Genomic DNA, 25,060 nt, shown 5'->3' on the forward strand with positions numbered 1-25,060 from the left:
CTTCAAAGGTACAGCTATCATGGGCCCTCTGCAGGAGAAGGAGGAGTTTCTGGCTTGCATGGTAATGTTAGGTGGCCTCAAAACATTGGGCGGGACCCTCTGATCCCGTTCATTTCATCCACCCCTGCCCCCCCACATCCGCCACCCCACCCCACCCCCCCCAACACCCACCGGTCCCCGCACACTGCCAGCAAGAACGGAGAATTTGGCATTCAGCCGAAACTCCATGCACTGCAGCGATACCGGAGACTCCCAAGAGTGGACGAGGTCAGAGAATTTTGGCATTGGCCTCTAAATTGAATTGATTTTGATTTAACTTATTATTGTCACATATATTAGTATGCAGTGAAAAGTATTGCTTCTTGTGTGCTATACAGACAAAGCACACCATTCATAGAGAAGGAAAGGAGACAGTGCAGAGTGTGGTGTTACAGTCATAGCTGTAACATTAGGGGATTTTCACAGTAACCTCATTGCAGTGTTAATGTAAGCCTTATTTGTGACTAATAAATAAACTTTAAAAAAAACTTTAGCTAAGGTGTAGAGGAAGATCAACTTAATGCAAGATAGGTCCATTCGAAAGTTTGACAGCAGCAGGGAAGAAACTGTTCTTCAGTCGTTTGGTACGTGACCTCAGACTACTGTATCTTTTTCCCGACGGAGGAAGATGGAAGAGAGAATGTCTGGGGTGGGTGGGGTCCTTTATTATCCCAGCTGCTTTACTAAAACTGCAGGAAGTGTAGACAGAGTCAATGGACGGGAGGCTGGTTTGCGCGATGGATTGGCCTACATTCACAACCTTTTGTAGTTTCTTGGGCAGTGCCGGAGCTATCATCCGAACACCTCCCGAATTGCGCGCAATCCTCTTGTTTTTTTTCTCTACCACCTTGTCCTATTTTCACCCGAACCTAATCCATTAAGCAAGCCAAGTGTTGTAACTCTACAATTGGAATGACTGCTACTGATGTAGAGCCACTAGCTCACCCTGGACCCTGACGTAAGTGAGGGTGAACGATTCCACTAGCATCAGTTAATGACGACACTGCCGTTCGCTCCAACTGCAGCCCCCTTTCTTTTCCCTGTTGAAGTGTATGGATAGGTGATTGCATCTTAACGGTTAGCATTACACTCTACGAGTACTGCCTATAAAATTAATCAGCATTTAGTATAATCCCAGTGAACTAGGTGAAAAAATCCTTAGGGGCAGCTAGCAAATGGAAAGCAATTGAGTGTCAAAGTAAAATCTTCTGGTAGAAGCTGACACAGACCGAATGCTGAGTGATTAAAGTTATTCATTATTCAGAAGGGTTCTTTTCATTTTTGGAATGACTAATTAATCTTAATATTAATTAATGGAATGCTGGAATTTAGCTCCTCATGCATTATGTGCCAAAAGAACCAAATAACTGAATGAAGGGGGGAGATTTGGAATTTAGCTTCCAGACTTCTCGCAAGATGCTGCCATTCCTTTGCCTCTTTTCAGTGAATTTTGCAGGCATCAAGGTGAGAGATGTCAATGATTGGAATAAGTACGCGCTTTTTTTCTCATTGCTGGCCCTCTGCGTCAGAATGAGATACTGCTGCGTCAGGTTAAAAACACAGGCTATTCACCTCCCCCATCTCCCCCAGCCCCACCATCGCTTGGCAACGGGATCTTTCTCCAATTCCCACATCCGAAACGGAAAGCTGAGCTGTCCAGGCCAACGGGCCCAGAGGAAACAGAGGTCAGCAAAAACCTTGCGCTTTCCCGGCTCGCTGTCTCCGTCTGCAGTGAGCGTGCAGCAGAGGTGGCCGTACCAGGGTGTGAGACCATAAGACATAGGAGCAGAATTAGGCCACTCTGATCCACGTGGGTGGGAGGGGGATTAGACTTCCAGCCTGCGCGTGCTCCAAGACCCGAGGTCAATGGAGCTTTAAACGGTCCACCAAATTTTTTGCTCCCCCTGCCATGACTGTCATGGTGGGCAGGGAGGCAAAATTCCACCCATTGAGTTGACCACCAGGGGGCAATCCGTTATCTCATGAGACAGACGGGTGTCAAAGAGATAAGGAACATCTGTAGCTCTTCTGCAGTCTTTGATTGAAGTTGCCAACTAAGAGGTATGTTATCTCAATATGCATCTTGGATGAGGCAAGGGGAAGTGAAAAGTGATGAGGAAAGGGGGTGTTCACTGCGGGGGCAGATAGTGGAAGCAGACAACATTGTGACTTTTAAGCAGCATCTGGATGTGTAGTACTGACATGCTGCACTTGGTTGAAGTCATTAGGTTACATTTTAGCTTCATTTGAAGCAATTTTTTAAAGTGGCATCTCGGCCTTTTGGCTAAGATGCAAATGAGATCAAGCCTTGGAGGAGGAGCTACACCTACTCCAATCAGCTTGGATCGCATAGATCAAGCTCAAGACAGGCGGTGAGAGACCTGTCATGTCAGCTTGGATCGGGAATGTCTCAACTTGTTGGGACTCTGAATTGGATTTGATTTGATTGGATTGAACTGGAATAAAGAATAAATACATGAATAGGATGGGGATAGAGGGATATGGTCCCCGGAAGAGTGGGGGGTTTTAGTTCAGTTGGGCAGCATGGTCGGTGCAGGCTTGGAGGGTCGAAAGGCCTGTTCCTGTGCTGTAATTTTCTTTGCCTTTTCTTTGAAAATGTACTCTTTGGCGCAATATGAGGGACAAACACGATTTGAGCTGGGTTTAGACTCTAAAAGCAATGAATTTTCAGGATCTGAGTTTGATACGAAGGGAGCTGAGCACATCACCGATTTTAAAATCCTCATCCTTGTTTCCAAATCATTCTGTTGCCTTGCTCCGCCCCCTGACCACCTCCAGCCCAGCAAGCCTTCAGATTCTCTGCCCTCCTCCATTTCTTACCTCTTTGCACATCTCCAATTTCAACCTCTCCATCGCCAGTGGTGATGCCTTCGGCTCTCAGCTTTCCTCTCCTAGCCTCTCCACCTCTCCTTCCCCCTTTAAGACACTCGGAGCAAACTCTCAGACATCTTGTCCTAATACCTCGTTTTGCGGCTTGGCGCCGGACTTTGACCAATCACTGCTCTTGTCGTGAAGCATCTTGGGGCGTTTTACTAAATTAACGGTGCTGCATCAATATAGAATCATAAAATCCGTGCCGTGCAGAAGGAGGCCATTCGGCCCATTGAGCCTGCACCAACAACTATCCCATCCAAGCCCTACCCCTTTTAAACCCACATATTTATCCCGCTAACTCTAACAGGCAATTTAGCATGGCCAAGACACCTAACCCACACATCTTAGGAGTGCGGGTGGAAACTGGAACACCCAGAGGAAACCCACGCAGGTGGGGGGGAAATGTGCAGACTCCACACACAAAGTGACCCAAGCGCGAAGCGAACCCCAAGTTCTTTCAAACTTTTATTCAATTTCCATCCGGTTACTTTTTAAGCCGTGTAATTGCTGTACTTTTCCAGAAGGTGGCACTCGCTCAGTGATTTGCAGACAGTAACACTTGCTGCTCAAGGGGAAATTAGTGTCTTGTAATTCCTGTCCCCCAACAGCTTTCTGCTTACGTAGGCGCCTCGGGCATTGTGATCGGGGCGGGGGGACGAAGGGGTGTGGGAGCCACGCGGGTTCAAACCTCATCACAGCAGCTGGTGCAATTTAAATTTAATTAAGTCTGGAATTTACAAAAACATTCCTTGGTAACACGGATCATGAAACCATTGTCGATTGTCTTAAAAACCCATCTGGTTCATTAATGTCCTTTAGCCATGATGTGGAGATGTCAGTATTGGACTAAGGAGGCACAGTAAGTACTCTCACAACACTAGGTTAAAGTCCAACAGGTTTATTTGGTAGCACGAGCTTTTGGAACACTGCTTCTTCATCAGGTGAATGTCCTTTAGGGAAGGAAATCTGTTGTCCTTACCTGGTCTGGCCTACTCATGACTCCAGCACAGCCACAGCAATGTGGTTGGCTCTTAACTGTCCTCTGAAACGGTCGAGCAAGACACTCAGTTTGAGAGCAATTAGGGATGGGTAGAAAATGCCTGCTTGGTTGGATGTGAAAGATCCCACAGCATTATTTGAAAGACAGCAAGGGTGTTCTCCCTGGTTCTCTAACCAATATTTGTCCCTCAATCCCCCCAGACATTCTCTCTTTCACCTTCTCCCATCGGGGGAAAAAGTCAGGTCACGTGCCAATCGACTCAAGAACAGCTTCTTCGCTGTTGCTGCCAGACTTTTGAAAGGACCGTACCTTATATTAAGTTTCTCTACAACTCTACAAGTTTCTCTACAAGTTATCTTTCTCTACAACCTGGCTATGACTGTAACACTCTATTCTGCACCCCCTCCTTTCCTTCTCCCCTTTGTACTCGATGAATGGTATGTTTTGTCTTCATAGCGCACAAGAAACACTACTTTTCGATATATCCCAATTACACGTGACGATGGCAAATCAATTAATAAATCTCAATCAATCTTACAAAAATAGGGTACCTGACCATTATCGCAATGACATCTGTGGGATCTTGCTGTGTGCAAATTTGCTGCTGCCTTTCCTACATTATGATGGTGACTATATTTCCAAAGCAGTGGCTGTAAAGTGCTTTGAAATTCCCAGTGGTCGTGGAAAACACTACAGAAATGCAAGCTTTTCTTTTAGAAACAAGCAGTTTGACCTTGAAACCCAACTCTTTGAATTGTTTCTCTCATTCTGCTGCATTCTGTCCCTCCCCAAACGCGGCCTCCAACTGTGAGGCACTTGGCGATGTTTACCTTTGCTGGATTGAGACAAAATATAAATTAAGTTGTTTTTAATACCTGTCCTTTACTGCCTCCATTATCAACAATTACAGTGTGTGATGTAATGACTCCACAAAGACTTTCCCTTCACACACCCTCCCTTCATTAAAAAGGGGAAGTGTCACAAGTAGGCTTGCATTAACACTGCAATGAAATTGCTGTGAAAATCCTCTAGTCACTGGAGGATTTTCACACTCCGGTGCCTGTTCAGGTACACTGAGGGAGAATTTGGCAAGGTCAACGCACCTAACCAGTATTCAGACTGGACAAACCAGTGTTCAAACCGGAGCACCCACACGAAACCTGTGCAGGCACATGGAGAACATGCAGATTCCGTACAGACAGTCACCCAAGCCAGGAATCGAAACTGGGTCACTGGCACTGTGAGGCAGCAGTGCTAACCACTGTGCCACCATGGTACGTTTATAAGTTTCTATAAGATCTCTCCTCATTCTTCTGAATTCCAAAGAGTGCAGCCCCAGTCTACTCAGTCTCTCCTCATAAGCCAACCCTCTCAACTCTGGAATCAACCTAGTGAATCTCCTCTGCACCCCCTCCAATGCCTGTATAACCTCTCTCGGGTAAGGAGACCAAAACTGTACACAGTATTCCAGGTATGGCCTCATCAGCACCTTATATAGCTGCATCATAACCTCACTGTTTTTAAACTGTGTCCCTCTCGCAATGAAGGACATAATTGCATTTGCCTTCTTAATTACCTGCTGCGCCTGCAAACCAACTCCTTGAGATTCCTGCATAAGGACACCCAGGTCCCCCTGCATAGCAGCATGCTGCAATTTTTTACCATTTAAATAATAGTCCATTTTGCTGTTATTCCTACCAAAATGGATGGCCTCACATTTACCAACATTGTGCTCCAACTCCCAGTATAGCAATATAGGAAACGTGGCAGCCAACGTGTGCACAGCGAGCCGGTATAAACATCAATGATGGCCAGATAATCAGTTATCGTGAGGTTGATTGCAGGATAAGTGCTGAAAGTCTGCAAAGGGATATGTATAATCTAAGTGAGTGGACGAGGGTCTGGCAGGTGGAGTACAGTGTTGGTAAATGTGAGGTCATCCATTTTGGTGGGAATAACAGCAAAATGGACTATTATTATAAAATTGCAGCATGCTGCTATGCAGAGGGACCTGGGTGTTCTTATGCAGGAACCTCAAGAAGTTGGTTTGCAGATGCAGCAGGTAATTAAGAAGGCAAATGGAATTTTGTCCTTTATTGCTAGAGGAACACAGTTTAAAAACGGTGAGGTTATGTTGCAACTGTGCAAGGTGCTGGTGAGGCCACACCTGGAACACTGTGTCCAGTTTTGGTCTCCTTACCTCAGAAAGGATATACTGGCAGTGGAGGAGTGCAGAGGAGATTCACTAGGTTGATTCTGGAGTTAAGACCTTATGAGGAAAGACTCAGTAGACTTGGACTTTACTCATTGGGATTCAGAAGAATGAGGGGAGATTTTATAGAAACATATATGATTATAAGGGAATAGATGAGATAGAAGCAGGGAAGTTGTTTCCACTGGCAGATTAAACTAGAACTAGGGGGTATAACCACAAAATAAGAGGAAGCAGATTTAGGACTGAGTTGAAGAGGAACTTCTTCACACAAAGGGTTGCGAATCTGTGGAATTCCCTGCCCAGTGAAGCAGTTGAGGTTACCTCATTGAATGTTTTTAGGGCAAGGAAAGATAAATTTTTGAACAATAAAGGAATTAAGGGTTATGGTGAGCGGGCAGCTAAGTGGAGCTGAGTCCATTGAAAGATCAGCCATGATCTTATTGGATGGTGGAGCAGGTTTGAAGGGCCAGCTAGCCTACTTCTGCTCCTAGTTCTTATGTTCTAACCATTGTGCCACCATACCACCTTTACACGGTTCCACACATTGCTGTCAACAATGAAATCATATAAAGAAAGAACTTCTATTCACATAATGTCTTTCATAATCTCGGGATGACCCAAGGTGGTTACAGACTCCACAGACACTGCCAGACCCGCTGAGTTTATCCAGCATTTTCTGTCTTTATTTCAGATTTTGGGAGGAAGTGGAGGAATCACTTTACTAGGATGATTTACTAGGATGCCACCGGGATTTGATGGATTGAATTATAAGGAGAGGCTGAATAGACTGGGACTTTTTTCTCTGGAGCTTAGGAGGCTGAGAGGTGATCTTATAGAGGTCTATAAAATAATGAGGGGCACAGACAAGTTAGATAGTCAATATCTTTTCCCAAAGATAGGGGAGTCTAAAACTAGAAGGCATGGATTTAAGGTGAGAGGGGAGAGATACAAAAGTGTCCAGAGGGGCAATTTTTTCACAGAGAGGATGGTATCTGGGACAAGCTACTAGAGGTAGTAGTAGAGAGTACGATTTTATCTCTTAAAAAGCATTTAGATAGTTAACTGGGTAAGATGGGTATAGAGGGATATGGGTCAAATGCAGCAATTGGGATTAGTTTAGAGGTTTTAAAAGAAAGGGTGGCATGGACAAGTTGGGTGAAGGGCCTGTTTCCATGCTGTAAAGCTCCATGACTCTATAACTCTATCAGGACGTTGACTTTGATGATCAGCTATGATCAAAATGGACGGCGGAACAGGCTCGAAGGGCCAAATGGTCTACTCCTGCTGCTTGTTTTCATGCTTCTATGAAACATTTGAAACCAGAGAAAAGAATTTGGCCACATTTTAAAGAGTAGCAACCAACATTTTTAAAAGCTGAGGAGTAAAATCACTTCTCAATGTTGGCACCCATCGGACAATTATGGCGGATTCATTTATTCATTTGCCGCTAACCTGTTTTTGTTTCCTTGCTTAATTACCACAAACTTGCATTTCACCCAATTAATTAATTACAGATGCGGTGTATTACCAGTCATGTAGTAAATGACTAATTAAACCAATCATTAAGGGGTTGACTTGACTAGAATAACCAAAACGAACGATCTCGTAACACTTTGTGCTTGTTAAGTATGTTTGTTGCAAGATGTACCCCGTGTTAAAGCATGGCAACATTTCCTGTCTTTGGCACACATTAAACTGCTATGATTTATGCTATGATTAGGAAATACTGTGATGAAATTATGGAGGCATTTCATTCATATTAAGCAACGTCTGATTTCTATAAATGAACTTACATGCCATCCATTGTATTCCGGCACTTAAGGGCTAATTAAGGCACAAGTATGCCATAAATGGAAATTGCTCCCCAGGTAACGAGTACAATGATTTCGCTGTCAAAAGGTGAGTCAACTTTGACCTGCATACAATGAAATTAAATGAAGACTCAGAAGATAAGTGCGTCATGTATTGACCAAAAGACTCTGGAAATAGTCAAGGCAGGGGATCCTCACCACAGTGTCTCTGCACTTAAATTTCTTCTTTATTTTGAAATTAAAGAATCCTACAGTGCAGAAGGAGGCCACTCAGCTCAAGGAGCCTGCATCGACCACAATCCCCAGCCAGATTCTATCCCCATAACCCCATGGCTTACCCTAGCTGGCTCCCCTAAGAGGCAATTTAGCACAGTCAATCCACCTAACCCGCACATCTTTGGGCTGTGGGGGAAAACCGGAGCGCCTGGAGGAAGCCCACGCAGATCCGGGGAGAACGTGCAAACTCTACCATACTGAAATGGTAATGTCTTGTTCTGGCTAGACAAGGATGGCATAGTGGCACAGTGGTTAGCACTGCTGCCTCTCGGGACAGTAACCCGAGCCGGGAATCGAACCCGAGTCCCTGGCGCCGAGAGGCAGCAGTGCTAGCCACTGTGCCACTATGCCATCCTTGTCTAGCCAGAACAAGACATTACCATTTCAGTGTTACATCTCAAGTCAGTTATAGATATTTAAAGGGAAAAGAAAATGCCTTTTTTGCTTAAGTATCAGATAGCTTTACATTTTCCACAACATTTGAAGTTAAACGTTGGAAAAGAGGTACTATTCCAAAGATCATCTGAGGGCATTCTCGGAGAGTTCTTGGTACGATGGTTACAAACAACAATAACTTGCCTTGATACCACCTGGAAAACACCCAAGGTGTTTCACAGAATTGTTATTAAGCAAGAGTTGACACTGAGCCACACGATATGAGGTCAGGTTTACGCAGTCACAGGTGTATGTTTTAAGGACCGACTTAAAGGAAGAGAGGTGGAGAGATGTATTGAGGCAATTCCAGAGCTTGGCATTCAGAAAGCTGAACTCAGTAATTCTAAAAGCTTGCCACAACGATTCCAATGTATAAGCTGCCACCTGGCTGAGAGAATATTTGATTGAAGCACAGTCGCGCAGTGGTTAGCACTGCTGCCTTACAGCGCCAGGGACCTGAGTTCAATTCCCAGCTTGGGTCACCGCCAGTGTGGAGTTTGCACGTTCTCCCCATGTCTACATGGCTATCCTCCCGGTGCTCTTGTTTCCACCCACCGTCCAAAGATGTGAGGGTTAGGTTGATTGGCTATGCTAAATTGACATGATAAATTGTATAAGATGATGAAGGGGATGGATAGGGTAGAGGTAGAGAGATTCTTCCCGCTCAGAAAGGACAGCAGGACTAGAGGGCACAGCCTCAAGATAAGGGGGGGGCAGTTTAGATCGGAGTTGAGGAGGAACTTCTTCACTCAAAGGGTGGTGAATCTCTGGAATTCTCTGCCCGTTGAAGTGGTGGAGGCTATCTCGTTAAATATATTTAATACACGGGTAGATAGGTTTTTGGTAGGCAAGGGGATTAAGGGTTATGGGGAGAAAGCGGGAAAGTGGAACTGAGCCACTTCAGATCAGCCATGATCTTATTGAATGGCGGGGCAGGCTTGAGGGGCCAGATGGCCTACTCCTGCTCCTATTTCTTATGTTCTTATGTTCTTATGACCCCCAGAACTAGGGAACATGGGCTCAAAATAAGGGGAAGCAGATTTAGGACTGAGTTGAGGAAGAACTTCTTCACACAAAGGGTTGTGAATCTGTGGAATTTCCTGCCCAGTGAAGCTACCTCATTGAGTGCTTTTAAGGCAAGGACAGATAAATTTTTGAACAGTAAAAGAATTACGTGAGCGGGCAGGTAAGTGGAACTGAGTCCACGATAAGATCAACATAATATTGTGTGGCTCAGTGTCAACTCTTGCTTAATAACGATTCTGTGAAACATCTTGGGTGTTTTCCAGATGATATCAAGGCAAGTTATTGTTGTTTGTAACCATTGTACCAAGAACTCTCCAAGAATGCCCTCAGATGATCTTTGGAATAGTACCTCTTTTCCAACATTTAACTTCAAATGTTGTGGAAAACGTAAAGCTATCTGATACTTAAGCAAAAAAAGGCATTTTCTTTTCCCTTTAAATATCTATAATTGATTTGAGATCAGCCATGATCTTATTGAATGGCAGAGCAAACTCGAAGGGTCAGATGGCTACTCCTGCTCCTAGTTCTTATGTCCTTATTAGCAGGGTGAATACATGGGCTTACGGGGATAGGATTGTTGTCAGTGCAGGCTTGATGGGCAGTAAGGCCTCTTTCTGTACTGTAGGGCTTCTATGATTCTATGTACCGAAGGAAATACTATCATAGAATCAAAAATTCCTACAGTGCAGATGCTGGCCATTTGGCCTTGTTGGCATCTTTCACAAGATAGTCAACCCATCTAACTAATAACCACCAACCAACTTGCATAATTGTGTTGTAAAAGAATAACATGCTTATGCTCTTCCATCGTTGCCACAGGTTTGAGGGTTTTGTCGATGCATTTACCTGTCAATGATGTGGAGTTGCCGGTGTTGGACTGGGGTGAGCACAGTAAGAAGTCTCACAACACCTGGTTAAAGTCCAACAGATTTATCTGGCAGCACAAGCTTTCGGAGTTTTGCTCCTTCATCAAGTGAAACTGACAATGACTCAGCTTTGATGAAGTAACTGAGTTGGCACTGCTACTTCTGGAGGTGCCAAGCCCAACCTATAGACATGGTTTCCTCTGGCGCCTCTGTTAGTAAATGATGCTGGAGTTAAAAAAGGCTGTTTTGTACGTTCACTATGTTGGACTGGGATAAACACAGTAAGATGTCTTGCAACACCAGGTTAAAGTCCAACAGGTTTATTTGGCAGCACAATCCACTAGTGGATCCACTAGTGTTGTGAGACTTCTTATTGTATGTTCACTGTCAGGGCTGAGTGGTTTTTCTTCACCTGCCTGTCTATACCTTCCCCTTCGATAGGCCAGGGGTGAGGGTGCAAATCTCAACTTAAAAACAGTTGTATGTGCGCGGGTCTGATCATGCTCATTTCTTTGCCTCCTATTCTGAATTTGTCTCACAGTAAAAATAGGGCAGTTGCCAGAACATCGCAAACCACAGGCAATGCTCCAGATGCACATGGTAAAAACCTTTTCATCTCCTGTCGCTCCAAAGAATCTTTCTCTTCAGATTTATAGGACAGCCTTAGTTCTTCATTCAAAAACACCACCGTTCATGCACGAATCTTAAGAGTAGATAAAAGACAAATACTGCAGATGCTGGAATCCGAAATGAAAACAGAAAATGCTGGAAAATCTCGGCAGGTCTGACAGCATCTGTGGAGAGAGAACAGAGCCAACGTTCTGAAGAGTCAGTCTGTAGTGTTACAGTCATTGCTTAGAGTGTAGAGAAAGATCAACTTAGTGCGAGTTTGGTCAATTCAAAAGTCTGATGGCAGCAGGGAAGAAGCTGTCCTTGACTCGGGCTGGTACGTGACCTCAGACTTTTGTATCTTTTTCCCGATGGAAGAAGGTGGTGTGCGTGGGGTCCTTGATTATGCTGCCGAGACAGCAGGAAGTGTAGACTGAGTCAATGGATGGGAGGCTGGTTTTCATGACGGACTGGGCTTCATGTTTTTGCTTTTTTAACTTTGCTAAAAAAAGTTATTTCAATAAAGTTTGAAGCTTAGGAACTCTATGCTTACGCTTTAGCCAGTTGCAAAATAAGGCACAGATCAAATGGTTAATTAAGCATTTTAATTTCCACAGTTCTCACACTGGGTTATTTAGTGCACAACTGATGTGACATTTCTAAGTGAAGATACACTAAATAATGTGTTATTAGTTGGACAGCGCATATCAGGTGACTGTCTGGTATTTAATCATTAAATAGGGCTAATAGATTCAGACAGAGCGATGCCACAAATAGTTCCAGAATCAATTTTAGTTTTGTTTTGCATGTGGTTCAGTTTAAGCGGAGTTCTGATTACATTATTAGGCTGGGTAACACCGAGCAGTCTAATAGCTGATTGAATGCGCTGATCACAGTTAGTACAAACATGGGTTCATGTGACAGGGTTTCTAGTGGAGTGGCGTGTGGTCGAAGGCTGTTATGCCGCAGTTGAAAAAAGGGGAACACGAAGGATAGATCCCTGAGTGGGCAATAAGAAAAAATAAGGGTAGCTGCCGTTGTTTTTGCTACTTGGAAGTAACTGAATGACCAAAGTTGGCAGTACTGTGCGCAATCTCCTTACAGAAAGTTCAGACAAAGGGCAGATCCATGTAACCAAGACCGACAGGAGCAGAGCTGAGGAGGCTGGGGACAAGTGCGCTCCATGCAACTCAGGTTGAGTATGAGCTGTTGCTGGATGAGACCTGGTGGCTAAATCCTTGAGGAAATGGAGGAAGATTTGCAGAAAAGATTTACAAGGATGCTACCGGGGCTTGATGGTTTGAGTTATAAGGAGAGGTTGAATAGACTGGGACTTTTTTCTCTGGAGTGTGGAAGGCTAAGGGGTGATCTTATAGAGGTCCATTAAATAATGAGGGGCATTGATCAGCTAGCTAGTCAATATCTTTTCCAAAAGGTAGGGGAGTCTAAAGCTAGAGGGCATAGGTTTAAGGTGAGGGTGGAGAGATACAAAAGTGCCCAGAGGGGCAATTTTTTCACACAGAGGGAGGTGAGTGTCTGGAACAAGCTCCCAGAGGTAGTAGTAAAGGCAGTTACAATTTTGTCTTTTAAAAAGCATTTAGAGAGTTACATGGGTAAGATGGGTACAGAGGAATAAGGCCAAAGGCAAGCAATTGGGACTTGCTTCGGGGTTTTAAAAAAAAGGCGGCATGGACAAGTTAGGCCGAAGGCCCCGTTTCCATGCTGTAAACCTTTATGACTCTACACAAGTCTTGAAGGATTTTGTGATTGTAATTGGTGCCAATCGTGCTGAGTGGTAGTCCTGATCAATATGTGAGATCTATCTTTGATGTATCTGTTGTCTAATGTATAATTTATATTGACTGTGATTTGCTTGTTAATTCAGATTCAGCTTATGTTGATTTTGGTTTGATTGTTGAAATGGACCTTCCCCTGATCGCTTGCCCGATTCCTGTGGTGGGTGGGATGCTAAAATTCTAGGCCTTCTCTCGCTTAAAATAGCAGGAGTATTGAAGGTGGCATCATCTAGTGGGGAGCTCGGATGGTTGTCCCAGCTCCAGGCCAGTGACCAATGCATCGAGAATTGCACGATGGCCACTCAGGAACTTCGAAGGTGAAAACGCTCGCAAGGAACTTTGTCTGGTGGCCTGGCCTAGACACTGATATCAAAAACCTGCTCAAGTGGCGCAAAACTGCCAGGAAAACCAGAAGGCCCCTTTAGCATCCTTGGGAAGACACTGGGTGCGAGTGCATCCAGACTTTGCAGGGCTACTTATGGGCTCCATGTTTTTAATTCTCGTCGACACCCATTGAAAATGGATCGATGTGAACCGGATGGACTCTACTACCTCCTACAATACCTTGGAGAAACTCCGTCAATCACTTAGTACGTATGGTATAACCAAGGCTCTCGTGACAGACAACGGGACCAGCAGATAGTGTCAGACTTTCATGAGTGTGAACAGAGTAGGGCATATCTGCACGGTGCCCTCTCACCCATCCTCAAATGGCCTGGCTGAGCAGGCAATCCAGACATTCAAAAGAGACATGAGGAAACAAACCTCGGTCCACCTTGTTGTCCAACGAGGGGCAGGCACACAGTGGGTCGTGCGTGGGCTGCTCTTGGATGTTTCGAGAGTGGCCTAGTACTTTGCGTCATTTGTGTATGCTTAAAACTGGGCACCACAACAGCTCAGTGACTGTCACTGCGAGCTGTGCAGATACATGGATTTGGGCCGGTGTCTGTGGGAGTTTGTGCATTCTCCCTGTGGTTGCGTGGGTTCCCTCCGGGTGCTCCGGTTTCCTCCCACACCCCAAAGATGTGCTCTTAGGCTGATTGGTGTAACAAATTGTCCCTAAATTATTCTCCCCTTAATCTGGTTTCCAATGGGGGGTACCATAAGCATAGACATGGGTCATGGGTGGAGTAGGAAAAACACATTGTTAAGATGGCGGCGTGGGCTCGTTGGGCCGAAGGGCCTGTCTCCTGTGCTGTGTTGTTCTTTGTTCTAAACCACAGGTTCCCGAGAAACAAATCTTTTTTTTTACTTTTTAAATTTAAACTTTGAAATTTCCTTTTTAACTGGAAGGCTATGCTGCGTATGCTGACGGGGATAGCCCCAGCATAGCTATTGATGGACCAACGCCTTCAGTCTATAGTTAATCTGACATTCCCAAATTTGGCCCACAATGTCAAGTTAAAATGAGAAGCCCAAAAAAGGGTCCATGATGGTCAGAGGCTGGATAGAGACTGCAAACTGGGAGATACATGAGGAACTTCAGTGATGGCTTTCCATGATTCCCAGGAGCTGTTTTCGAGGAAACAGGACCAATGTCTTATAAGGTAAAATCTAGGGAGAAGACCTTGAAGAAGTGTGTAGATCACCTCTGTCACAGGGAAGCCTCCGCACAGGCAACAGTTTCTATGGACGCACCACCGTCGACATCCTTCACACTGGTCTGAGGACAGAAAACTCTCCCTCTAAAAATTCAAGAGCCAGTCATCTGGAGAATGAAGACTCTGGTTCAGACGTGGAGACAGAGGCGGTGGACACCCAGTCAGAGGCCATCAATGAGGATTAACCCCTTGTAGTTGCTCTTCAACACTCTTGGCAGAAGAGGCATTCATCTATCCATTACACACACCCCCTGACCAGACCCTACAAGCCTTGGAGATGAAGCCACAGCCATAGAGACAGAGAAGGCTCCATCATCATTGGAGTGAGGGGAGAACCCTCTGACTCGGGGTTGAGGGGGAATGGGTGGTGTGATGACCCACATGAGATCCATGGAAAATCACTGATTGATCTCCCTGTGGGACTTATTGACTATAAGTTCCCTTGGTAACTGGCAGTGGTTTGCCCAGTTGGAACTCATTACCTGAGCCTTTTATAGGGCAGGCCCAGGACTGGGCCTGCTGAACTGTAATCTCAATGTGGAGATGCCGGCTTTGGACTGGGGTAAACACAGACTATAACCTGGTGTTGTGAGACTTCGAACAGTAATCTCAGGCAGGGACTAGAATATATACACCATGATCATGGTTTTACTTTGCATTCTATAATAAACCACATATTTTTCCAGTTGGGCTTCCTGACTCATTACAGGACCAAAGCCCAATTTGGCTTCTTTCTTCCTTTTTATATATTTAAAGGAGATCTTGCTATCTTGCTAGTTTATCCTCTTTATTGTTTTTTATCTGACTAATGTTGCCCAACCTAATGATGTCATCAGCATTCTGTTTAAACAGAACCACAAACAAATCTAAAATTGATCTTGGAAGTCTTAAATAGCAAGATCACCTTGTCTGCAGCTGTTTTTTAGAAGTTTATTTATCAGTCACAAGTAGGCTTACATTAACACTGCAATGAAGTTGTTGTGAAAATCCCCTAGTTGCCACAAATCTGGCACCTGTTCGGGTATACTGAGGGAGAATTTAACATGGACAATCCATCTAACCAGCACATCATCGGGACTGTGGCAGGAAACCGGAGCACCCAGAGGAAACCCACGCAGACACGGGGAGAACGTACAGACTCTGCATCAAGAGTGACCCAAGCTGGGAATCGAAGCCAGGTCCCTGGAGCTATGAGGCAGCAGCGCTAACCACTGTGCCACCATGCCTCTCATATTTGCCTCATTAAAAGTTTAAGTAGCAGACAGTCATTCATTGTTCAACGTTATTTAACGTTTCTTCACAGGCAGGTGTAATAACAATGTAACATCAAAATATTTACTTACCTGTCCTAATCACTTCTCCTTTGGCCCAGTGTCAACTTCTGTCTAATTCTGTTCATGTGAAGCACTTGGGAATATTTTGTTACATTAACACCATAAAAATGTAAGGTGCTCTCGATGTCTTCAATGTGACGGTTTAACCATTTTCCAAGAGGTTGGTTTTAAGTAGGTGTTAAGAATTGAGGAAAATTAAGGTTAAAAAATGAAATTGAGAATAAAAGAATGGAGATGGAAGGAGACAGATAAGTGCAGCTGTCTGAAGGGCTGTTTTGATATGTGAATTAGCATACCAGTGGGGAAAACAATGGTGGATAGAGGAGGTAACTTCAAAGTAGAGATAAGGGGATTGGCACTTATACGCTAAAAGCGGGGTCCACAGTGTGGGTACCATCAAAGGGGAAAGATGACCTATCCATAGCATGGTAACTGGAGGAAGGGACACAGAGAAGATTAATCCCTCTCTGAAACTGAAGGCGGTTTTCCCAAATATGGATAAATAATCTCTAAATGGTAGCTATCTGCTGGAGTGATCTCAGAGAGTTAAGTAATATTAGATGTTTGGGGAAGAAAGGGTTATTTCTCAGTGTTTAGGAAATGGGACCAAGAGGTAACTTCATGAGATGTTGTGCGTGTACAGCAATTCATAGAATCATAGAACCCTACAGTGCAGAAAGAGGCCCTTCAGCCCATCGAGTCTGCACTGACCACAATCCCACCCAGGCCCTACCCCCATATCCCTGTGTATGTTACCTGCTAATCCCTCTAACCCAAGCATCCTAGTATACTAAGGGGCAATTTTAGCTTGGCCAATCAACCTGACCTGCACATCTTTGGACCATGGGAGGAAACCGGAGCAACCGGAGGAAACCCACGCAGACACGAGGAGAATGTGCAAACTCCACACAGACAGTGACCTGAGCCGGGAATCGAACCCAGACCCCTGGAGCTGTGAAGCAGCAGTGCTAACCACTGTGCTCCTGTGCTGCCCCAGAAGTGAGTGCCCCGTGTGAGGCTTGAACTCACAACCTTCAGATTATGAGACTGACACACTGCCTACTGTGCTAATAAGGCTCTAATTGTGTAGTTAAATGTAATGTTGCAGTGTATTGCAATCTTAATGGGGTTTAAAAACAGTGAGCTTATGTTGCAGCTGTATAATGTGTTGGTGAGACCACGTCTGGAGCATTGTGCACAGTTTTGGTCTCCTTACTTGAGAAAGGACGTACTGGCACTGGAGGGGATTCACTAGGTCGATTCCGGAGTTGAGAGGTTTGGCTTATGAGGAGAGATTGAGTAGACTGGGGCTATACTCATTAGAATTCAGAAGAACGAGAGGAAATCTTATAGAAACATATAAGATAATGAAGGGAATAGATGAGATAGAAGCACGGAAGTTGTTTCCACCGGCGGGTGAAACTAGAACTAGGGGGAAAGGCCTCAAAATAAAGGAGAGCAGATTTAGGACTGAGTTGAAGAGGAACTTCTCCAACAAAATGATTGTGAATCTGTGGAATTACCTGCCAACTGAAGCAGTTGAGGCTACCTCATTGAATGTTTTTAAGGCAAGGATAGATACATTTTTGAACAGTAAAGGAATTAAGGGTAATGGTGAGTGGGTGGGCGAGTGGAGTTGAGTCCACAAAAAGGTCAGCTATGATTATATTGAATGGCGGAGCAGGTTCGAGGAGTCAGATGGCCAACTCCTGCTCATAATTCTTGTGTTCTTATGTTCTTGTCATGTGTTTTCTTTTAAGTTAATAAATATTCTTTATTAACTGATCACAATATGGCCTAACTGTTCCTCTCTGACTTGCATATCTTTCCTCACATTATACAAAATTGAAAATATGCACCACTAAGAATCGGTGTGCCAAATTACACTTTTGTATTTTGGGATACCTTTGCATTTAACATCAGCAGCATTCTTACCAAAAGAAAGATTTTGCATTTATATAGTGCCTTTCCCCATCTCAGGACACTGCAGAATTCTTCACAGACAATGAATTACTTTTGAGGTGTAGTAACGTAGGAAATGCCAATTTGAGCACAGCAAGCTCCCACGAACAATAAATGCCAACTTGGCCAATGTTAATAATTTTGGTTGCAAAATAAATATTAGCCAATTCATCCCAAGAAACCACCCGGGTTTATGGAGGAGATCGAGTGGAGATTTCGAGGAAGGGATTCCCGAGCATAGGGCCAAGGCAGCTGAAGGCACAACCACCAATGATGGTGCGGAAGAGAGGGGGGATGACAAGGTACCAGAGTTCAGCTGGGAACTCCCAATTACTCAGCCTGCGTGATCTGTACCAGGTACAAACATTGGCTCAAGGGGAAGTAAAGTGTGTCTGAGTACCTCAAGTGACTGACTGTAACCGGTAATGATGTGAATGTAGCTAGTGGGCTCAGTAATTCTAGTTCTTTCAGCCATGTCATTGGTATTATTAGGAGTGGAAAACATCCCAACGATAAACGGTCCAAAGATGCGCAGGTTAGGTGGGGTTGGCCATGCTAATTGGCCATGCTAAATTTGCCTGCTAAATTGCCCCTTGGTGTCAGGTAGACTAGCAAGGGTAAATGTATGGGGTTATGGGGATAAGACCTGGGTGGGATTTGGCCAGTATAGACTCAATGGGCCATATAACCTCCTTCTGCACTGCAGGAATTTGGCCATACGGTAGGTGTGGCCAAATTTCCCTCTAATCTGATTTTCAAGTTTACTGACGACACCACTGTAGTGGGTCAGATCTCAAACAATACGAGACAGACTAGAGGAATGAGATAGAGAATGTAGTGAGCTGGTGCGGCACCAATAACCTCTCCCTCAATGTCAACAAAATGAAGGAGATTGTCATCAACTTCAGGAAGTGTAAAGGAGAACATGTCCTTGTCTACATCAACGGGGATGAAGTAGAAAGGGTCAAGACCGTCATGTTTTTAGGTGCCCAGGTCACCAACAATCTGTCCTGGTCTACCCATGCCTACACTATAGTTGATAAAGCCCACCAATGCCTCTACTTTCTCAGAAGATGAAGGAAATTTGGCATGTCAGCTACAACTCTCAGCAACTTTTACAGCTGCACCATAGAAAGCATTCTGACTAGTTGTATCACAGCTTGGTACGGTTCCTGCTCTGCCCAAGATCTCAAGGAACTACAAAAGGTCATGAATGCAGCCCAATTCATCACGCAAACCAACCTCCCATCCATTGACTCTGTCTACACTTCCAGTAGCCTCGGCAAAGCAGCCGGCATACTTAAGGACCCCATGCACCCCGGATATTCTCTCTTTCACCTTCTTTCTTTTGGAAAAAGATACTGAAGTCTGAAATCGCATACCAACCAACTCAAGAATAGCTTCTTCCAGACTTTTGAATGGACCTACCTCACATTAAACTGATCTTTCTCTACACCCTAGCTAGAACTACAACACTACACTCTGCACTCTCTCCTTTCCTTCTCTATGAACGGTATGTTTTATCCGTACAGTGTGCAAGAAACAACACTTTTCACTGTATGTTACTACTTTTGACAATAATAAATCAAATCAAATCAAAATCAGGATACTATGATTCTGTGATAAACAGATTTAAATGGTAAAGGGATGTTATAGTTAATCCTAATGCTTTGTAATGGGTGTTTAAAGATAACAATGATGGCGAGACACTCTCCATAATACTGTAATGAAAACAGAATATGTGCTATTTCAAGTAATATTTAGAATAATTACGTCTATTTATCAATTCAGGAAATCTCCCAATTTCAAACGCTTTCCATTGAATGGATCGACCATTCTTCTATAATTGCTGTATAATTCTATAGAAGACCATTCTTCTATAGGTTGAGGGAGCTAGGTCTTTTCTCCCTGGAGAGACGAAGGATAAGAGGTGACCTGATAGAGGTTTATAAGATGTTGAGAGATAAAGATAGGGTGGATTCTCAGAGGCTATTTCCCAGGGCTGAAATGGTCGCTACGAGAGGACACAGGTTTAAGGTGCTGGTGAGTGGGTGCAGAGGAGATGTCAGGGGTAAGTTTTTCACTCAGAGGGTGGTGGGTGAGTGGAATCGGCTGCCGTCGGTGGTGGTGGAGGTGAACTCGTTGGGGTCTTTTAAGAGACTTCTGGATGAGTACATGGGATTTAATGGGATTGAGGGTTATAGATAGGCCTGCTAGGTAGGGATATGATCGGCGCAAATTGTGGGCTGAAGGGCCTGTTTGTGCTGTAGTGTTCTATGCTCCATAATTGCGCTCCTGGCATTCATTAGCTTGTGGACTGGGGACAGCTCACTCATCTATTCCCTTCCCTTGTGCAGAGAACAGCCCTGTGGCCGCACCTCACAAAAGTGGCAGAGCTGTGATCAGGAGCTGGGGGCGGGGGTGGGTGGATAAGAGCGATCCCAATTCTACTACTCTGTACTTTGGAAATCACTGAGCTCCCAACAAATTTTACAAGGAATTGTATTTATGTAGTGATTTCAAAAAGGTGGCAGAAGTGCCTTACGATCAATTAAGTACTTCTGAAATGTGATCACAGTTACAATATAGGAAATTTGCACGTACGAGCTCCCAGAAAAAACTACAATCTGGTAATGACCGGATCATCTGCTTTTCTCGATGTTGTTCAAGGGATAAATATTGGCCAGGACACTGAGAGTGCCCCCCCTCCCTCCCAACTCCCACCCCCGGTGTTTATTCAAATAGCGCTTTAGGGTCTTTGACATCCACCTGGGAGTGTGAACAGGGCTTTGGTTTAAAGTCTTGTAGACAGAAGCCGTACTAAAATGTGAGGATAGAAAGAACAGGATCGTACGGTGCAGAAAGAAGCCATTTGGCCCACCATCCCTATGCCAGCCCTTTGAAAATGCAATCCAACCAACTCCAATCTTTTTCCAAGCCCTGCAAATTTTTCCTTTTTACGCCAGCTTCTCACAAACTACGCCAACAAACTGAGAAATTGATGCTAGTAAATCTATACAGGTAAAAAACAGGTTTTAATATCAAATATTCAATCTTCAGTTGACATTTATTCTATCTCCCTGTTCAGCTCTTGGAGTTGACAGACCAAGCTGGAGTTTGCATTGTAATAGTCCCACATTAACCATCTTTATTTGATTAGGTTACCAAAAGGGTTCCCTCATTTTCAACCACAAAGTGAATGCTCAAGGGGGCTGATCGCCCCACCTGCGGAGGAGATGCGAACTCAACATCTGGACACCGCTCAAATCCAGCTGCTGACTCTTGTCAAAAAGACGATGCTTAAGTTGCTGGAATGGGACTTGAATCCACAACTGTCAGACTCGAGGGCAAAAGTGCTACCGCAGAAGGTGCTCATTGGAAATCAGTGGGATACGATTTCAAGTCGAGAGGCTGCAAAATGATTCAAACTCTCTGACAGAGTATCTTAACCAGGCCCTCTCCCCCAGCCCTGATTTCCATAACCCACACATTTACCATGACTAATCCATCTGACCTACACATCTTGGGATAATAAGGAGCAATTTAGCATGGCCAATCTATTCAACCTGCACATCTTTGGACTGCAGGAGGAAACTGGAGCACCCGGAGGAAATCCACACGCCAGGGACCTGGGTTCGATTCCAGCCTTGAGTTACAGTCTGTGTGATGTTTGCACGCTCTCTCCATGACTGCGTAGGTTTTCTCTGGGTACTCTAGTTTCCTCCCATAGTCCAAAGTCATGAGGGTTAGGTGTATTGGCCATGCTAAGTTGTCTCTTAGCTTCCCAAGATATGTAGGTTAGGTGGATTAGCCATGGTAAATACATGGGATTTCCGGGATAAGGCAGGAGAGTGACCTTGGCTGAGATGCTCCATCAGAAAGTTGGAGCAGACTCGATGGGCCAAATCACTTCCCTCTGCACAGTGGGGAATTCTGTGATTCTGTGATCTTGTGGAAGTTAGGTTACAACAATTGTGAAAATTAAAGTTCCATAATTGTCAAACCAAAAACTGTGTCACGTAATGGGAAATGATTATTATCCAAGCATGGCTTTCAGTCAGGCCTTCAGTAAGGCCAACACAGGATAAGTGAGTATATCTAAAACCTTGTTCCATAAACACTGCGTTCCAGGTTAGGGCAGCAGGATGAAAACAAAGAGCAAGTTACCATGGTGATTACTAAATAGCAAGATATGGGAACATATTATGCTAATGAAGGATTGGTTTTCTGTAGGATAAGAAAGGGCTATGCTATGATTGGTGGGCATGTATGTCAATGAAAGATGTGAAAAATCTCTTGTTCCTGATTTGCTGTAATTGACTATAACTGCTGAGCTGTTTCTCTGTAACCTCAGAACTGCTCCCGTCAATTTGTGTTGGCCGTAGAGAGTTCTCCTTCTGCACAAGAAGTTAAAGACCTTGCATTGGATGCATGATGTCCAGCGCTGTTTGTGTTAAGGGTTGACTGAGTGTGCCTTTGGATGCTGACACCCAAGAAAACTCTAACAAGCTCTCCAGTTTGTCAACAGTTGAGTTGCAAACCACCTTATTCAAAATTAGCAGTTAATATAACCATTATGTAATAACCACTGGGTGCAATTTTCTGGCCTTGATGTTGGTGGGCACCATCATGGGCAGCATGGGAAATTTTGGAGAACTGTGGACACTCAATGAATTTTCCTGGCCCACTGACAATGATGCCCATCAGTATTGGAGCTGGATATTCCCACTTACTGTACATTTGGTAGGATTCCTCACTGTGCAGGAAATCTCCATACAAAAGGCTGCAAAATTCCCCTCTCAGGCGCGTGCTATGATGGTTTGGAAAAATATTGCCATTCTGTCACGTCGCTAGGTCAGAATCCTCCCACCCTGACTGCGGGAGTACCTTCACCAGGCAGCCTGTTGCTGTTCAAGTATGGGCAGCTCACCCACACTTCTCAAGAGCAATTAGGATGGGTAATAAAGGCTGGCTTTACCAGCGACATCTACTCCCCAAGAAGTGGGGGAGCACGGTGGCACAACGGTTAGCACTGCTGCCTCACTGTGCCAGGGACCCGGGTTCAATTCCAGGCTTTGGTCACTGTCTGTCTGGAGTTAGCACATTCTCCCTATGTCTGCATGGGTTTCCTCCGGGTGCTCTGGTTTCCTCCCACAGCCTGGAAGCCGTGCTGGTTAGGTGCATTGGCCATGCTAAATTCTCTCTCCGTGTCGCTGAACAGGCATGGAGTGTGGTGACTAGGGGATTTACACAGTAGCTTCATTGCAATGTGAATGTAAGCCGACTTGTGACACTAATAAATAAACTTTACTTGTAAGAATGAATAAAAGAGGTGCTCTGACTTCCTCCCACACTTCAAAAATGTGTGGGTTAGGTGGATTGACTATGCTAAATTGCTCCTTTTTTGATTTGATTTGATTTATTATTGTTACATGTATTAGCATACAGTGAAAAGTATTGTTTCTTGCGCATTATACAGACAAAGCATACCATTCATCGAGAAGGAAAGGAGAGAGTGCAGAATGTAGTGTTACAATCATAGCTAGGGTGTTGAGAAAAATCAACTTAATGTGAGGTAGGTCCATTCAAAAGTCTGACAGCAGCAGGGAAGAAGCTGTTCTTGAGTTGGTTGGTGCCTGTCCTCAGGTGGTATGTTGGTGCGTGACCTTAGTGAGGGGGGGGGGGGCTTGCTAGGGTAAATGAATGGAGTTATGGGGATTGGGGCTGGGTGGGTTTGTGGTCGCTGGAGACTCGATGGGCCGAATGGCCTCTTTCTGCACTGTAGGGATTCTATGATGAGGTGGCACAATCAATCTTATCTGCACAGCCGTTTTACAGCAAAAGGCAAAAACACAATGGCATTCGCCAGTCAACATACACGTCTGTCTCTGTTGCTCAGGTTTAGTAACAGACGGCAATTCTGATGAATTAAATTCTCCTTTAAGGGGTCAGTCAGCGGTTCTTTGCGTTTACTGTGTGTGCTTGTACTACATGTGCATTGACTGGTGAAGTATTCAGGGCATGATTCTGCTGAAACTGGTGGGCATTAGTGTTTATAGGAAGTCAATGAGATGGAACTCAATACTGGAGGGATGAACTGCAGCGCAAAGGCTAAGATGGATGGGGAGTACTGGTGCTTAGCACACTCACAGACTGCCAGGGAAATAAATTTCACCTGTCTCTTAACTCCCTTTGTTGCCGAGTGACAGAGAGATTTAACCCTTGAGTGGGCAGTCTGCTGTAGCGAAGACTTGCACAGTTGGGATCTGTAGATCGAGATTGCTGACAGAGACCCATAATTTTGGGGTTGGACGTAAATCAATTGATACAAGTAGCACTCAGTTCATATAAACTTCAGGGGGAAAAAAATAGTAATCTACAGAGTCCGATGTGACAGGGCTAAGGAAATCCTTGGTTCTAGCCCCTGTTTATTATGGTTAGCAGAGTGACGTTTTCTTCATATGCATACCAGATCACGATAAGCTTCGCCTGCTTAAATTTTACTCCGTGCTCATTTGCATTTCCTTACTATTTATTATCAGCACAACAAAGAACGAAGAATATAGAAAAGTACGGCACAGGAACAGGCCCTTCGGCCCTCCAAGCCTGTGCCGATCATGATGCCCTAACCAAACTAAATAAAAACGTTTTGCCCTTATTCAGTCCATGTCCCTCTATTCTCTCCCTATCCATGTACCCATCCAGATGCCTCTTAAGTGTTGCTAATGTGCCTGCTTCCACCACCTCTTCTGGCAGTACATTCCAGACACCCACCATCTCTGCATAAAAAACCTCCCCCGCACATCTCCCTTAAATTTTCCCCCTCTCATCTTGAACCTGGGCCTCCTTGAAATTGACACTTCCCCCACTGAGGAAAAAGCCTCTGACTATCCACCCTGTCTATGCTTCTCATAAGTTTGTAGATCTTTATCTGATCTCCCCTCCTCCTCTGTCTTTTCAGTGAAAACAATCCTAGTTTATTCAACCTCTCCTCAAAGCCAACACCCTTGAGACCAGGCAACATCCTGGTGAACCTTCTTTGTGCTCTCCCCAAAGCTTCCACGTCCTACTTTTCTGAATTCCAATTAAAACAACTGTTTTATCGTTTATAGAATCATATGGTACGTTTGGGCCATCATGTCTGTACTGGCTCTTTGAAGAAACCTACCCAGTTAGTCCCAAAACATTGCTTTTT

The 25,060-nt window shown here is 44.5% G+C and overlaps 1 non-coding gene across 1 annotated transcript; it reads right to left on the bottom strand.

Moving 5' to 3' along the window:
* Window positions 1-16,907: 16,907 nt before the first annotated feature.
* On the bottom strand, window positions 16,908-16,980 carry trnam-cau (transfer RNA methionine (anticodon CAU)). The gene has a single exon. It is a non-coding gene; the product is annotated as a tRNA-Met (tRNA).
* Between the last annotated feature and the right edge of the window lie 8,080 nt (window positions 16,981-25,060).

Source organism: Carcharhinus amblyrhynchos, chromosome 16 (assembly GCF_965287045.1).
Source record: "Carcharhinus amblyrhynchos chromosome 16, sCarAmb.v2.hapA, whole genome shotgun sequence".
Classification (NCBI taxonomy): Eukaryota; Metazoa; Chordata; class Chondrichthyes; order Carcharhiniformes; family Carcharhinidae; genus Carcharhinus; species Carcharhinus amblyrhynchos.